Below are 12,677 nucleotides of genomic sequence, written 5' to 3'. Positions count from 1 at the left end.
CCCTCCCTCAAGTCGACCTTCTACCTTTTCTTCTCCTTTCTTCTCCTGACTGCACCGCAACTATGCTTACTCTTATTGTCCTAACTTTCTTCACCGCCCGCAAGGGGTGCATGCATGGAAGCACGCTAGATAAAGGCCATGAGGACTTAGAGGAGACATCCTCATGCCTACGGCCACACTGCCCTGAATATGCCCGATCTCGTCTGATCTCGGAAGCCAACCAGGGTTGGGCCTGGTTAGTACTTGGATGGGTGACCACCTGGGAATACCAGGTGCCGTAGGCATTTTTTTTTTCCCTCCCTCAAGTCGACCTTCTACCTTTTCTTCTCCTTTCTTCTCCTGACTGCACCGCAACTATGCTTACTCTTATTGTCCTAACTTTCTTCACCGCCCGCAAGGGGTGCATGCATGGAAGCACGCTAGATAAAGGCCATGAGGACTTAGAGGAGACATCCTCATGCCTACGGCCACACTGCCCTGAATATGCCCGATCTCGTCTGATCTCGGAAGCCAACCAGGGTTGGGCCTGGTTAGTACTTGGATGGGTGACCACCTGGGAATACCAGGTGCCGTAGGCATTTTTTTTTTCCCTCCCTCAAGTCGACCTTCTACCTTTTCTTCTCCTTTCTTCTCCTGACTGCACCGCAACTATGCTTACTCTTATTGTCCTAACTTTCTTCACCGCCCGCAAGGGGTGCATGCATGGAAGCACGCTAGATAAAGGCCATGAGGACTTAGAGGAGACATCCTCATGCCTACGGCCACACTGCCCTGAATATGCCCGATCTCGTCTGATCTCGGAAGCCAACCAGGGTTGGGCCTGGTTAGTACTTGGATGGGTGACCACCTGGGAATACCAGGTGCCGTAGGCATTTTTTTTTTCCCTCCCTCAAGTCGACCTTCTACCTTTTCTTCTCCTTTCTTCTCCTGACTGCACCGCAACTATGCTTACTCTTATTGTCCTAACTTTCTTCACCGCCCGCAAGGGGTGCATGCATGGAAGCACGCTAGATAAAGGCCATGAGGACTTAGAGGAGACATCCTCATGCCTACGGCCACACTGCCCTGAATATGCCCGATCTCGTCTGATCTCGGAAGCCAACCAGGGTTGGGCCTGGTTAGTACTTGGATGGGTGACCACCTGGGAATACCAGGTGCCGTAGGCATTTTTTTTTTCCCTCCCTCAAGTCGACCTTCTACCTTTTCTTCTCCTTTCTTCTCCTGACTGCACCGCAACTATGCTTACTCTTATTGTCCTAACTTTCTTCACCGCCCGCAAGGGGTGCATGCATGGAAGCACGCTAGATAAAGGCCATGAGGACTTAGAGGAGACATCCTCATGCCTACGGCCACACTGCCCTGAATATGCCCGATCTCGTCTGATCTCGGAAGCCAACCAGGGTTGGGCCTGGTTAGTACTTGGATGGGTGACCACCTGGGAATACCAGGTGCCGTAGGCATTTTTTTTTTCCCTCCCTCAAGTCGACCTTCTACCTTTTCTTCTCCTTTCTTCTCCTGACTGCACCGCAACTATGCTTACTCTTATTGTCCTAACTTTCTTCACCGCCCGCAAGGGGTGCATGCATGGAAGCACGCTAGATAAAGGCCATGAGGACTTAGAGGAGACATCCTCATGCCTACGGCCACACTGCCCTGAATATGCCCGATCTCGTCTGATCTCGGAAGCCAACCAGGGTTGGGCCTGGTTAGTACTTGGATGGGTGACCACCTGGGAATACCAGGTGCCGTAGGCATTTTTTTTTTCCCTCCCTCAAGTCGACCTTCTACCTTTCTTCTCCTTTCTTCTCCTGACTGCACCGCAACTATGCTTACTCTTATTGTCCTAACTTTCTTCACCGCCCGCAAGGGGTGCATGCATGGAAGCACGCTAGATAAAGGCCATGAGGACTTAGAGGAGACATCCTCATGCCTACGGCCACACTGCCCTGAATATGCCCGATCTCGTCTGATCTCGGAAGCCAACCAGGGTTGGGCCTGGTTAGTACTTGGATGGGTGACCACCTGGGAATACCAGGTGCCGTAGGCATTTTTTTTTTCCCTCCCTCAAGTCGACCTTCTACCTTTTCTTCTCCTTTCTTCTCCTGACTGCACCGCAACTATGCTTACTCTTATTGTCCTAACTTTCTTCACCGCCCGCAAGGGGTGCATGCATGGAAGCACGCTAGATAAAGGCCATGAGGACTTAGAGGAGACATCCTCATGCCTACGGCCACACTGCCCTGAATATGCCCGATCTCGTCTGATCTCGGAAGCCAACCAGGGTTGGGCCTGGTTAGTACTTGGATGGGTGACCACCTGGGAATACCAGGTGCCGTAGGCATTTTTTTTTTCCCTCCCTCAAGTCGACCTTCTACCTTTCTTCTCCTTTCTTCTCCTGACTGCACCGCAACTATGCTTACTCTTATTGTCCTAACTTTCTTCACCGCCCGCAAGGGGTGCATGCATGGAAGCACGCTAGATAAAGGCCATGAGGACTTAGAGGAGACATCCTCATGCCTACGGCCACACTGCCCTGAATATGCCCGATCTCGTCTGATCTCGGAAGCCAACCAGGGTTGGGCCTGGTTAGTACTTGGATGGGTGACCACCTGGGAATACCAGGTGCCGTAGGCATTTTTTTTTTCCCTCCCTCAAGTCGACCTTCTACCTTTTCTTCTCCTTTCTTCTCCTGACTGCACCGCAACTATGCTTACTCTTATTGTCCTAACTTTCTTCACCGCCCGCAAGGGGTGCATGCATGGAAGCACGCTAGATAAAGGCCATGAGGACTTAGAGGAGACATCCTCATGCCTACGGCCACACTGCCCTGAATATGCCCGATCTCGTCTGATCTCGGAAGCCAACCAGGGTTGGGCCTGGTTAGTACTTGGATGGGTGACCACCTGGGAATACCAGGTGCCGTAGGCATTTTTTTTTTCCCTCCCTCAAGTCGACCTTCTACCTTTTCTTCTCCTTTCTTCTCCTGACTGCACCGCAACTATGCTTACTCTTATTGTCCTAACTTTCTTCACCGCCCGCAAGGGGTGCATGCATGGAAGCACGCTAGATAAAGGCCATGAGGACTTAGAGGAGACATCCTCATGCCTACGGCCACACTGCCCTGAATATGCCCGATCTCGTCTGATCTCGGAAGCCAACCAGGGTTGGGCCTGGTTAGTACTTGGATGGGTGACCACCTGGGAATACCAGGTGCCGTAGGCATTTTTTTTTTCCCTCCCTCAAGTCGACCTTCTACCTTTTCTTCTCCTTTCTTCTCCTGACTGCACCGCAACTATGCTTACTCTTATTGTCCTAACTTTCTTCACCGCCCGCAAGGGGTGCATGCATGGAAGCACGCTAGATAAAGGCCATGAGGACTTAGAGGAGACATCCTCATGCCTACGGCCACACTGCCCTGAATATGCCCGATCTCGTCTGATCTCGGAAGCCAACCAGGTTTGGGCCTGGTTAGTACTTGGATGGGTGACCACCTGGGAATACCAGGTGCCGTAGGCATTTTTTTTTTCCCTCCCTCAAGTCGACCTTCTACCTTTCTTCTCCTTCTTCTCCTGACTGCACCGCAACTATGCTTACTCTTATTGTCCTAACTTTCTTCACCGCCCGCAAGGGGTGCATGCATGGAAGCACGCTAGATAAAGGCCATGAGGACTTAGAGGAGACATTCTCATGCCTACGGCCACACTGCCCTGAATATGCCCGATCTCGTCTCATCTCGGAAGCCAACCAGGGTTGGGCCTGGTTAGTACTTGGATGGGTGACCACCTGGGAATACCAGGTGCCGTAGGCATTTTTTTTTTCCCTCCCTCAAGTCGACCTTCTACCTTTTCTTCTCCTTTCTTCTCCTGACTGCACCGCAACTATGCTTACTCTTATTGTCCTAACTTTCTTCACCGCCCGCAAGGGGTGCATGCATGGAAGCACGCTAGATAAAGGCCATGAGGACTTAGAGGAGACATCCTCATGCCTACGGCCACACTGCCCTGAATATGCCCGATCTCGTCTGATCTCGGAAGCCAACCAGGGTTGGGCCTGGTTAGTACTTGGATGGGTGACCACCTGGGAATACCAGGTGCCGTAGGCATTTTTTTTTTCCCTCCCTCAAGTCGACCTTCTACCTTTTCTTCTCCTTTCTTCTCCTGACTGCACCGCAACTATGCTTACTCTTATTGTCCTAACTTTCTTCACCGCCCGCAAGGGGTGCATGCATGGAAGCACGCTAGATAAAGGCCATGAGGACTTAGAGGAGACATCCTCATGCCTACGGCCACACTGCCCTGAATATGCCCGATCTCGTCTGATCTCGGAAGCCAACCAGGGTTGGGCCTGGTTAGTACTTGGATGGGTGACCACCTGGGAATACCAGGTGCCGTAGGCATTTTTTTTTTCCCTCCCTCAAGTCGACCTTCTACCTTTTCTTCTCCTTTCTTCTCCTGACTGCACCGCAACTATGCTTACTCTTATTGTCCTAACTTTCTTCACCGCCCGCAAGGGGTGCATGCATGGAAGCACGCTAGATAAAGGCCATGAGGACTTAGAGGAGACATCCTCATGCCTACGGCCACACTGCCCTGAATATGCCCGATCTCGTCTGATCTCGGAAGCCAACCAGGGTTGGGCCTGGTTAGTACTTGGATGGGTGACCACCTGGGAATACCAGGTGCCGTAGGCATTTTTTTTTTCCCTCCCTCAAGTCGACCTTCTACCTTTCTTCTCCTTTCTTCTCCTGACTGCACCGCAACTATGCTTACTCTTATTGTCCTAACTTTCTTCACCGCCCGCAAGGGGTGCATGCATGGAAGCACGCTAGATAAAGGCCATGAGGACTTAGAGGAGACATCCTCATGCCTACGGCCACACTGCCCTGAATATGCCCGATCTCGTCTGATCTCGGAAGCCAACCAGGGTTGGGCCTGGTTAGTACTTGGATGGGTGACCACCTGGGAATACCAGGTGCCGTAGGCATTTTTTTTTTTCCCTCCCTCAAGTCGACCTTCTACCTTTTCTTCTCCTTTCTTCTCCTGACTGCACCGCAACTATGCTTACTCTTATTGTCCTAACTTTCTTCACCGCCCGCAAGGGGTGCATGCATGGAAGCACGCTAGATAAAGGCCATGAGGACTTAGAGGAGACATCCTCATGCCTACGGCCACACTGCCCTGAATATGCCCGATCTCGTCTGATCTCGGAAGCCAACCAGGGTTGGGCCTGGTTAGTACTTGGATGGGTGACCACCTGGGAATACCAGGTGCCGTAGGCATTTTTTTTTTCCCTCCCTCAAGTCGACCTTCTACCTTTTCTTCTCCTTTCTTCTCCTGACTGCACCGCAACTATGCTTACTCTTATTGTCCTAACTTTCTTCACCGCCCGCAAGGGGTGCATGCATGGAAGCACGCTAGATAAAGGCCATGAGGACTTAGAGGAGACATCCTCATGCCTACGGCCACACTGCCCTGAATATGCCCGATCTCGTCTGATCTCGGAAGCCAACCAGGGTTGGGCCTGGTTAGTACTTGGATGGGTGACCACCTGGGAATACCAGGTGCCGTAGGCATTTTTTTTTTCCCTCCCTCAAGTCGACCTTCTACCTTTTCTTCTCCTTTCTTCTCCTGACTGCACCGCAACTATGCTTACTCTTATTGTCCTAACTTTCTTCACCGCCCGCAAGGGGTGCATGCATGGAAGCACGCTAGATAAAGGCCATGAGGACTTAGAGGAGACATCCTCATGCCTACGGCCACACTGCCCTGAATATGCCCGATCTCGTCTGATCTCGGAAGCCAACCAGGGTTGGGCCTGGTTAGTACTTGGATGGGTGACCACCTGGGAATACCAGGTGCCGTAGGCATTTTTTTTTTCCCTCCCTCAAGTCGACCTTCTACCTTTTCTTCTCCTTTCTTCTCCTGACTGCACCGCAACTATGCTTACTCTTATTGTCCTAACTTTCTTCACCGCCCGCAAGGGGTGCATGCATGGAAGCACGCTAGATAAAGGCCATGAGGACTTAGAGGAGACATCCTCATGCCTACGGCCACACTGCCCTGAATATGCCCGATCTCGTCTGATCTCGGAAGCCAACCAGGGTTGGGCCTGGTTAGTACTTGGATGGGTGACCACCTGGGAATACCAGGTGCCGTAGGCATTTTTTTTTTCCCTCCCTCAAGTCGACCTTCTACCTTTTCTTCTCCTTTCTTCTCCTGACTGCACCGCAACTATGCTTACTCTTATTGTCCTAACTTTCTTCACCGCCCGCAAGGGGTGCATGCATGGAAGCACGCTAGATAAAGGCCATGAGGACTTAGAGGAGACATCCTCATGCCTACGGCCACACTGCCCTGAATATGCCCGATCTCGTCTGATCTCGGAAGCCAACCAGGGTTGGGCCTGGTTAGTACTTGGATGGGTGACCACCTGGGAATACCAGGTGCCGTAGGCATTTTTTTTTTCCCTCCCTCAAGTCGACCTTCTACCTTTTCTTCTCCTTTCTTCTCCTGACTGCACCGCAACTATGCTTACTCTTATTGTCCTAACTTTCTTCACCGCCCGCAAGGGGTGCATGCATGGAAGCACGCTAGATAAAGGCCATGAGGACTTAGAGGAGACATCCTCATGCCTACGGCCACACTGCCCTGAATATGCCCGATCTCGTCTGATCTCGGAAGCCAACCAGGGTTGGGCCTGGTTAGTACTTGGATGGGTGACCACCTGGGAATACCAGGTGCTGTAGGCATTTTTTTTTTCCCTCCCTCAAGTCGACCTTCTACCTTTTCTTCTCCTTTCTTCTCCTGACTGCACCGCAACTATGCTTACTCTTATTGTCCTAACTTTCTTCACCGCCCGCAAGGGGTGCATGCATGGAAGCACGCTAGATAAAGGCCATGAGGACTTAGAGGAGACATCCTCATGCCTACGGCCACACTGCCCTGAATATGCCCGATCTCGTCTGATCTCGGAAGCCAACCAGGGTTGGGCCTGGTTAGTACTTGGATGGGTGACCACCTGGGAATACCAGGTGCCGTAGGCATTTTTTTTTTCCCTCCCTCAAGTCGACCTTCTACCTTTTCTTCTCCTTTCTTCTCCTGACTGCACCGCAACTATGCTTACTCTTATTGTCCTAACTTTCTTCACCGCCCGCAAGGGGTGCATGCATGGAAGCACGCTAGATAAAGGCCATGAGGACTTAGAGGAGACATCCTCATGCCTACGGCCACACTGCCCTGAATATGCCCGATCTCGTCTGATCTCGGAAGCCAACCAGGGTTGGGCCTGGTTAGTACTTGGATGGGTGACCACCTGGGAATACCAGGTGCCGTAGGCATTTTTTTTTTCCCTCCCTCAAGTCGACCTTCTACCTTTTCTTCTCCTTTCTTCTCCTGACTGCACCGCAACTATGCTTACTCTTATTGTCCTAACTTTCTTCACCGCCCGCAAGGGGTGCATGCATGGAAGCACGCTAGATAAAGGCCATGAGGACTTAGAGGAGACATCCTCATGCCTACGGCCACACTGCCCTGAATATGCCCGATCTCGTCTGATCTCGGAAGCCAACCAGGGTTGGGCCTGGTTAGTACTTGGATGGGTGACCACCTGGGAATACCAGGTGCCGTAGGCATTTTTTTTTTCCCTCCCTCAAGTCGACCTTCTACCTTTTCTTCTCCTTTCTTCTCCTGACTGCACCGCAACTATGCTTACGCTTATTGTCCTAACTTTCTTCACCGCCCGCAAGGGGTGCATGCATGGAAGCACGCTAGATAAAGGCCATGAGGACTTAGAGGAGACATCCTCATGCCTACGGCCACACTGCCCTGAATATGCCCGATCTCGTCTGATCTCGGAAGCCAACCAGGGTTGGGCCTGGTTAGTACTTGGATGGGTGACCACCTGGGAATACCAGGTGCCGTAGGCATTTTTTTTTCCCTCCCTCAAGTCGACCTTCTACCTTTCTTCTCCTTCTTCTCCTGACTGCACCGCAACTATGCTTACTCTTATTGTCCTAACTTTCTTCACCGCCCGCAAGGGGTGCATGCATGGAAGCACGCTAGATAAAGGCCATGAGGACTTAGAGGAGACATCCTCATGCCTACGGCCACACTGCCCTGTATATGCCCGATCTCGTCTGATCTCGGAAGCCAACCAGGGTTGGGCCTGGTTAGTACTTGGATGGGTGACCACCTGGGAATACCAGGTGCCGTAGGCATTTTTTTTTTCCCTCCCTCAAGTCGACCTTCTACCTTTTCTTCTCCTTTCTTCTCCTGACTGCACCGCAACTATGCTTACTCTTATTGTCCTAACTTTCTTCACCGCCCGCAAGGGGTGCATGCATGGAAGCACGCTAGATAAAGGCCATGAGGACTTAGAGGAGACATCCTCATGCCTACGGCCACACTGCCCTGAATATGCCCGATCTCGTCTGATCTCGGAAGCCAACCAGGGTTGGGCCTGGTTAGTACTTGGATGGGTGACCACCTGGGAATACCAGGTGCTGTAGGCATTTTTTTTTTCCCTCCCTCAAGTCGACCTTCTACCTTTTCTTCTCCTTTCTTCTCCTGACTGCACCGCAACTATGCTTACTCTTATTGTCCTAACTTTCTTCACCGCCCGCAAGGGGTGCATGCATGGAAGCACGCTAGATAAAGGCCATGAGGACTTAGAGGAGACATCCTCATGCCTACGGCCACACTGCCCTGAATATGCCCGATCTCGTCTGATCTCGGAAGCCAACCAGGGTTGGGCCTGGTTAGTACTTGGATGGGTGACCACCTGGGAATACCAGGTGCCGTAGGCATTTTTTTTTTCCCTCCCTCAAGTCGACCTTCTACCTTTTCTTCTCCTTTCTTCTCCTGACTGCACCGCAACTATGCTTACTCTTATTGTCCTAACTTTCTTCACCGCCCGCAAGGGGTGCATGCATGGAAGCACGCTAGATAAAGGCCATGAGGACTTAGAGGAGACATCCTCATGCCTACGGCCACACTGCCCTGAATATGCCCGATCTCGTCTGATCTCGGAAGCCAACCAGGGTTGGGCCTGGTTAGTACTTGGATGGGTGACCACCTGGGAATACCAGGTGCCGTAGGCATTTTTTTTTTCCCTCCCTCAAGTCGACCTTCTACCTTTTCTTCTCCTTTCTTCTCCTGACTGCACCGCAACTATGCTTACTCTTATTGTCCTAACTTTCTTCACCGCCCGCAAGGGGTGCATGCATGGAAGCACGCTAGATAAAGGCCATGAGGACTTAGAGGAGACATCCTCATGCCTACGGCCACACTGCCCTGAATATGCCCGATCTCGTCTGATCTCGGAAGCCAACCAGGGTTGGGCCTGGTTAGTACTTGGATGGGTGACCACCTGGGAATACCAGGTGCCGTAGGCATTTTTTTTTTCCCTCCCTCAAGTCGACCTTCTACCTTTTCTTCTCCTTTCTTCTCCTGACTGCACCGCAACTATGCTTACTCTTATTGTCCTAACTTTCTTCACCGCCCGCAAGGGGTGCATGCATGGAAGCACGCTAGATAAAGGCCATGAGGACTTAGAGGAGACATCCTCATGCCTACGGCCACACTGCCCTGAATATGCCCGATCTCGTCTGATCTCGGAAGCCAACCAGGGTTGGGCCTGGTTAGTACTTGGATGGGTGACCACCTGGGAATACCAGGTGCCGTAGGCATTTTTTTTTTCCCTCCCTCAAGTCGACCTTCTACCTTTTCTTCTCCTTTCTTCTCCTGACTGCACCGCAACTATGCTTACTCTTATTGTCCTAACTTTCTTCACCGCCCGCAAGGGGTGCATGCATGGAAGCACGCTAGATAAAGGCCATGAGGACTTAGAGGAGACATCCTCATGCCTACGGCCACACTGCCCTGAATATGCCCGATCTCGTCTGATCTCGGAAGCCAACCAGGGTTGGGCCTGGTTAGTACTTGGATGGGTGACCACCTGGGAATACCAGGTGCCGTAGGCATTTTTTTTTTCCCTCCCTCAAGTCGACCTTCTACCTTTTCTTCTCCTTTCTTCTCCTGACTGCACCGCAACTATGCTTACTCTTATTGTCCTAACTTTCTTCACCGCCCGCAAGGGGTGCATGCATGGAAGCACGCTAGATAAAGGCCATGAGGACTTAGAGGAGACATCCTCATGCCTACGGCCACACTGCCCTGAATATGCCCGATCTCGTCTGATCTCGGAAGCCAACCAGGGTTGGGCCTGGTTAGTACTTGGATGGGTGACCACCTGGGAATACCAGGTGCCGTAGGCATTTTTTTTTTCCCTCCCTCAAGTCGACCTTCTACCTTTTCTTCTCCTTTCTTCTCCTGACTGCACCGCAACTATGCTTACTCTTATTGTCCTAACTTTCTTCACCGCCCGCAAGGGGTGCATGCATGGAAGCACGCTAGATAAAGGCCATGAGGACTTAGAGGAGACATCCTCATGCCTACGGCCACACTGCCCTGAATATGCCCGATCTCGTCTGATCTCGGAAGCCAACCAGGGTTGGGCCTGGTTAGTACTTGGATGGGTGACCACCTGGGAATACCAGGTGCCGTAGGCATTTTTTTTTTCCCTCCCTCAAGTCGACCTTCTACCTTTTCTTCTCCTTTCTTCTCCTGACTGCACCGCAACTATGCTTACTCTTATTGTCCTAACTTTCTTCACCGCCCGCAAGGGGTGCATGCATGGAAGCACGCTAGATAAAGGCCATGAGGACTTAGAGGAGACATCCTCATGCCTACGGCCACACTGCCCTGAATATGCCCGATCTCGTCTGATCTCGGAAGCCAACCAGGGTTGGGCCTGGTTAGTACTTGGATGGGTGACCACCTGGGAATACCAGGTGCCGTAGGCATTTTTTTTTTCCCTCCCTCAAGTCGACCTTCTACCTTTTCTTCTCCTTTCTTCTCCTGACTGCACCGCAACTATGCTTACTCTTATTGTCCTAACTTTCTTCACCGCCCGCAAGGGGTGCATGCATGGAAGCACGCTAGATAAAGGCCATGAGGACTTAGAGGAGACATCCTCATGCCTACGGCCACACTGCCCTGAATATGCCCGATCTCGTCTGATCTCGGAAGCCAACCAGGGTTGGGCCTGGTTAGTACTTGGATGGGTGACCACCTGGGAATACCAGGTGCCGTAGGCATTTTTTTTTTCCCTCCCTCAAGTCGACCTTCTACCTTTTCTTCTCCTTTCTTCTCCTGACTGCACCGCAACTATGCTTACTCTTATTGTCCTAACTTTCTTCACCGCCCGCAAGGGGTGCATGCATGGAAGCACGCTAGATAAAGGCCATGAGGACTTAGAGGAGACATCCTCATGCCTACGGCCACACTGCCCTGAATATGCCCGATCTCGTCTGATCTCGGAAGCCAACCAGGGTTGGGCCTGGTTAGTACTTGGATGGGTGACCACCTGGGAATACCAGGTGCCGTAGGCATTTTTTTTTTCCCTCCCTCAAGTCGACCTTCTACCTTTTCTTCTCCTTTCTTCTCCTGACTGCACCGCAACTATGCTTACTCTTATTGTCCTAACTTTCTTCACCGCCCGCAAGGGGTGCATGCATGGAAGCACGCTAGATAAAGGCCATGAGGACTTAGAGGAGACATCCTCATGCCTACGGCCACACTGCCCTGAATATGCCCGATCTCGTCTGATCTCGGAAGCCAACCAGGGTTGGGCCTGGTTAGTACTTGGATGGGTGACCACCTGGGAATACCAGGTGCCGTAGGCATTTTTTTTTTCCCTCCCTCAAGTCGACCTTCTACCTTTTCTTCTCCTGACTGCACCGCAACTATGCTTACTCTTATTGTCCTAACTTTCTTCACCGCCCGCAAGGGGTGCATGCATGGAAGCACGCTAGATAAAGGCCATGAGGACTTAGAGGAGACATCCTCATGCCTACGGCCACACTGCCCTGAATATGCCCGATCTCGTCTGATCTCGGAAGCCAACCAGGGTTGGGCCTGGTTAGTACTTGGATGGGTGACCACCTGGGAATACCAGGTGCCGTAGGCATTTTTTTTTTCCCTCCCTCAAGTCGACCTTCTACCTTTTCTTCTCCTTTCTTCTCCTGACTGCACCGCAACTATGCTTACTCTTATTGTCCTAACTTTCTTCACCGCCCGCAAGGGGTGCATGCATGGAAGCACGCTAGATAAAGGCCATGAGGACTTAGAGGAGACATCCTCATGCCTACGGCCACACTGCCCTGAATATGCCCGATCTCGTCTGATCTCGGAAGCCAACCAGGGTTGGGCCTGGTTAGTACTTGGATGGGTGACCACCTGGGAATACCAGGTGCCGTAGGCATTTTTTTTTTCCCTCCCTCAAGTCGACCTTCTACCTTTTCTTCTCCTTTCTTCTCCTGACTGCACCGCAACTATGCTTACTCTTATTGTCCTAACTTTCTTCACCGCCCGCAAGGGGTGCATGCATGGAAGCACGCTAGATAAAGGCCATGAGGACTTAGAGGAGACATCCTCATGCCTACGGCCACACTGCCCTGAATATGCCCGATCTCGTCTGATCTCGGAAGCCAACCAGGGTTGGGCCTGGTTAGTACTTGGATGGGTGACCACCTGGGAATACCAGGTGCCGTAGGCATTTTTTTTTCCCTCCCTCAAGTCGACCTTCTACCTTTTCTTCTCCTTTCTTCTCCTGACTGC

At 51.7% G+C, this 12,677-nt stretch overlaps 43 non-coding genes across 43 annotated transcripts; all 43 read left to right on the top strand.

Annotated features, from left to right (window-relative positions):
- Positions 1–165: 165 nt before the first annotated feature.
- LOC115081858 lies at positions 166–284 on the top strand. Its single transcript, XR_003853932.1, has one exon. It is a non-coding gene; the product is annotated as a 5S ribosomal RNA (ribosomal RNA).
- Positions 285–459: 175 nt separating this feature from the next.
- On the top strand, positions 460–578 carry LOC115081857. The gene has a single exon (XR_003853931.1). It is a non-coding gene; the product is annotated as a 5S ribosomal RNA (ribosomal RNA).
- A 175-nt stretch (positions 579–753) lies between these two features.
- Positions 754–872, top strand: LOC115081856. The gene has a single exon (XR_003853930.1). It is a non-coding gene; the product is annotated as a 5S ribosomal RNA (ribosomal RNA).
- A 175-nt stretch (positions 873–1,047) lies between these two features.
- Positions 1,048–1,166, top strand: LOC115081855. Its single transcript, XR_003853928.1, has one exon. It is a non-coding gene; the product is annotated as a 5S ribosomal RNA (ribosomal RNA).
- A 175-nt stretch (positions 1,167–1,341) lies between these two features.
- Positions 1,342–1,460, top strand: LOC115081854. The gene has a single exon (XR_003853927.1). It is a non-coding gene; the product is annotated as a 5S ribosomal RNA (ribosomal RNA).
- Positions 1,461–1,635: 175 nt separating this feature from the next.
- LOC115081853 lies at positions 1,636–1,754 on the top strand. Its single transcript, XR_003853926.1, has one exon. It is a non-coding gene; the product is annotated as a 5S ribosomal RNA (ribosomal RNA).
- Positions 1,755–1,928: 174 nt separating this feature from the next.
- On the top strand, positions 1,929–2,047 carry LOC115081852. Its single transcript, XR_003853925.1, has one exon. It is a non-coding gene; the product is annotated as a 5S ribosomal RNA (ribosomal RNA).
- A 175-nt stretch (positions 2,048–2,222) lies between these two features.
- Positions 2,223–2,341, top strand: LOC115081851. Its single transcript, XR_003853924.1, has one exon. It is a non-coding gene; the product is annotated as a 5S ribosomal RNA (ribosomal RNA).
- Positions 2,342–2,515: 174 nt separating this feature from the next.
- On the top strand, positions 2,516–2,634 carry LOC115081849. The gene has a single exon (XR_003853923.1). It is a non-coding gene; the product is annotated as a 5S ribosomal RNA (ribosomal RNA).
- Positions 2,635–2,809: 175 nt separating this feature from the next.
- LOC115081848 lies at positions 2,810–2,928 on the top strand. Its single transcript, XR_003853922.1, has one exon. It is a non-coding gene; the product is annotated as a 5S ribosomal RNA (ribosomal RNA).
- A 175-nt stretch (positions 2,929–3,103) lies between these two features.
- Positions 3,104–3,222, top strand: LOC115081846. The gene has a single exon (XR_003853920.1). It is a non-coding gene; the product is annotated as a 5S ribosomal RNA (ribosomal RNA).
- Positions 3,223–3,397: 175 nt separating this feature from the next.
- On the top strand, positions 3,398–3,516 carry LOC115081884. Its single transcript, XR_003853959.1, has one exon. It is a non-coding gene; the product is annotated as a 5S ribosomal RNA (ribosomal RNA).
- A 173-nt stretch (positions 3,517–3,689) lies between these two features.
- On the top strand, positions 3,690–3,808 carry LOC115081886. Its single transcript, XR_003853961.1, has one exon. It is a non-coding gene; the product is annotated as a 5S ribosomal RNA (ribosomal RNA).
- A 175-nt stretch (positions 3,809–3,983) lies between these two features.
- Positions 3,984–4,102, top strand: LOC115081845. The gene has a single exon (XR_003853919.1). It is a non-coding gene; the product is annotated as a 5S ribosomal RNA (ribosomal RNA).
- A 175-nt stretch (positions 4,103–4,277) lies between these two features.
- On the top strand, positions 4,278–4,396 carry LOC115081844. The gene has a single exon (XR_003853918.1). It is a non-coding gene; the product is annotated as a 5S ribosomal RNA (ribosomal RNA).
- A 175-nt stretch (positions 4,397–4,571) lies between these two features.
- LOC115081843 lies at positions 4,572–4,690 on the top strand. The gene has a single exon (XR_003853917.1). It is a non-coding gene; the product is annotated as a 5S ribosomal RNA (ribosomal RNA).
- Positions 4,691–4,864: 174 nt separating this feature from the next.
- Positions 4,865–4,983, top strand: LOC115081842. Its single transcript, XR_003853916.1, has one exon. It is a non-coding gene; the product is annotated as a 5S ribosomal RNA (ribosomal RNA).
- Positions 4,984–5,159: 176 nt separating this feature from the next.
- LOC115081841 lies at positions 5,160–5,278 on the top strand. Its single transcript, XR_003853915.1, has one exon. It is a non-coding gene; the product is annotated as a 5S ribosomal RNA (ribosomal RNA).
- A 175-nt stretch (positions 5,279–5,453) lies between these two features.
- On the top strand, positions 5,454–5,572 carry LOC115081840. Its single transcript, XR_003853914.1, has one exon. It is a non-coding gene; the product is annotated as a 5S ribosomal RNA (ribosomal RNA).
- Positions 5,573–5,747: 175 nt separating this feature from the next.
- On the top strand, positions 5,748–5,866 carry LOC115081839. The gene has a single exon (XR_003853913.1). It is a non-coding gene; the product is annotated as a 5S ribosomal RNA (ribosomal RNA).
- A 175-nt stretch (positions 5,867–6,041) lies between these two features.
- LOC115081838 lies at positions 6,042–6,160 on the top strand. Its single transcript, XR_003853912.1, has one exon. It is a non-coding gene; the product is annotated as a 5S ribosomal RNA (ribosomal RNA).
- A 175-nt stretch (positions 6,161–6,335) lies between these two features.
- LOC115081837 lies at positions 6,336–6,454 on the top strand. Its single transcript, XR_003853911.1, has one exon. It is a non-coding gene; the product is annotated as a 5S ribosomal RNA (ribosomal RNA).
- Positions 6,455–6,629: 175 nt separating this feature from the next.
- Positions 6,630–6,748, top strand: LOC115081879. The gene has a single exon (XR_003853954.1). It is a non-coding gene; the product is annotated as a 5S ribosomal RNA (ribosomal RNA).
- Positions 6,749–6,923: 175 nt separating this feature from the next.
- Positions 6,924–7,042, top strand: LOC115081835. The gene has a single exon (XR_003853909.1). It is a non-coding gene; the product is annotated as a 5S ribosomal RNA (ribosomal RNA).
- Positions 7,043–7,217: 175 nt separating this feature from the next.
- LOC115081834 lies at positions 7,218–7,336 on the top strand. Its single transcript, XR_003853908.1, has one exon. It is a non-coding gene; the product is annotated as a 5S ribosomal RNA (ribosomal RNA).
- A 175-nt stretch (positions 7,337–7,511) lies between these two features.
- Positions 7,512–7,630, top strand: LOC115081833. The gene has a single exon (XR_003853907.1). It is a non-coding gene; the product is annotated as a 5S ribosomal RNA (ribosomal RNA).
- Positions 7,631–7,805: 175 nt separating this feature from the next.
- On the top strand, positions 7,806–7,924 carry LOC115081832. The gene has a single exon (XR_003853906.1). It is a non-coding gene; the product is annotated as a 5S ribosomal RNA (ribosomal RNA).
- Positions 7,925–8,096: 172 nt separating this feature from the next.
- On the top strand, positions 8,097–8,215 carry LOC115081880. Its single transcript, XR_003853955.1, has one exon. It is a non-coding gene; the product is annotated as a 5S ribosomal RNA (ribosomal RNA).
- Positions 8,216–8,390: 175 nt separating this feature from the next.
- On the top strand, positions 8,391–8,509 carry LOC115081878. The gene has a single exon (XR_003853953.1). It is a non-coding gene; the product is annotated as a 5S ribosomal RNA (ribosomal RNA).
- Positions 8,510–8,684: 175 nt separating this feature from the next.
- On the top strand, positions 8,685–8,803 carry LOC115081831. Its single transcript, XR_003853905.1, has one exon. It is a non-coding gene; the product is annotated as a 5S ribosomal RNA (ribosomal RNA).
- Positions 8,804–8,978: 175 nt separating this feature from the next.
- LOC115081830 lies at positions 8,979–9,097 on the top strand. The gene has a single exon (XR_003853904.1). It is a non-coding gene; the product is annotated as a 5S ribosomal RNA (ribosomal RNA).
- A 175-nt stretch (positions 9,098–9,272) lies between these two features.
- On the top strand, positions 9,273–9,391 carry LOC115081829. Its single transcript, XR_003853902.1, has one exon. It is a non-coding gene; the product is annotated as a 5S ribosomal RNA (ribosomal RNA).
- Positions 9,392–9,566: 175 nt separating this feature from the next.
- On the top strand, positions 9,567–9,685 carry LOC115081828. Its single transcript, XR_003853901.1, has one exon. It is a non-coding gene; the product is annotated as a 5S ribosomal RNA (ribosomal RNA).
- A 175-nt stretch (positions 9,686–9,860) lies between these two features.
- On the top strand, positions 9,861–9,979 carry LOC115081827. The gene has a single exon (XR_003853900.1). It is a non-coding gene; the product is annotated as a 5S ribosomal RNA (ribosomal RNA).
- A 175-nt stretch (positions 9,980–10,154) lies between these two features.
- On the top strand, positions 10,155–10,273 carry LOC115081826. Its single transcript, XR_003853899.1, has one exon. It is a non-coding gene; the product is annotated as a 5S ribosomal RNA (ribosomal RNA).
- A 175-nt stretch (positions 10,274–10,448) lies between these two features.
- LOC115081823 lies at positions 10,449–10,567 on the top strand. The gene has a single exon (XR_003853897.1). It is a non-coding gene; the product is annotated as a 5S ribosomal RNA (ribosomal RNA).
- A 175-nt stretch (positions 10,568–10,742) lies between these two features.
- LOC115081822 lies at positions 10,743–10,861 on the top strand. Its single transcript, XR_003853896.1, has one exon. It is a non-coding gene; the product is annotated as a 5S ribosomal RNA (ribosomal RNA).
- Positions 10,862–11,036: 175 nt separating this feature from the next.
- Positions 11,037–11,155, top strand: LOC115081821. Its single transcript, XR_003853895.1, has one exon. It is a non-coding gene; the product is annotated as a 5S ribosomal RNA (ribosomal RNA).
- Positions 11,156–11,330: 175 nt separating this feature from the next.
- On the top strand, positions 11,331–11,449 carry LOC115081820. Its single transcript, XR_003853894.1, has one exon. It is a non-coding gene; the product is annotated as a 5S ribosomal RNA (ribosomal RNA).
- A 175-nt stretch (positions 11,450–11,624) lies between these two features.
- Positions 11,625–11,743, top strand: LOC115081819. The gene has a single exon (XR_003853893.1). It is a non-coding gene; the product is annotated as a 5S ribosomal RNA (ribosomal RNA).
- A 165-nt stretch (positions 11,744–11,908) lies between these two features.
- LOC115081818 lies at positions 11,909–12,027 on the top strand. Its single transcript, XR_003853891.1, has one exon. It is a non-coding gene; the product is annotated as a 5S ribosomal RNA (ribosomal RNA).
- Positions 12,028–12,202: 175 nt separating this feature from the next.
- LOC115081817 lies at positions 12,203–12,321 on the top strand. Its single transcript, XR_003853890.1, has one exon. It is a non-coding gene; the product is annotated as a 5S ribosomal RNA (ribosomal RNA).
- A 175-nt stretch (positions 12,322–12,496) lies between these two features.
- LOC115081816 lies at positions 12,497–12,615 on the top strand. Its single transcript, XR_003853889.1, has one exon. It is a non-coding gene; the product is annotated as a 5S ribosomal RNA (ribosomal RNA).
- Positions 12,616–12,677: the final 62 nt, after the last annotated feature.

The sequence above is a fragment of the Rhinatrema bivittatum genome, unplaced genomic scaffold (assembly GCF_901001135.1).
Source record: "Rhinatrema bivittatum unplaced genomic scaffold, aRhiBiv1.1, whole genome shotgun sequence".
NCBI classification, from domain to species: Eukaryota; Metazoa; Chordata; class Amphibia; order Gymnophiona; family Rhinatrematidae; genus Rhinatrema; species Rhinatrema bivittatum.
Note: the sequence above shows the minus strand (reverse complement) of the source record. Positions and strands in the feature narration are given on the sequence as shown.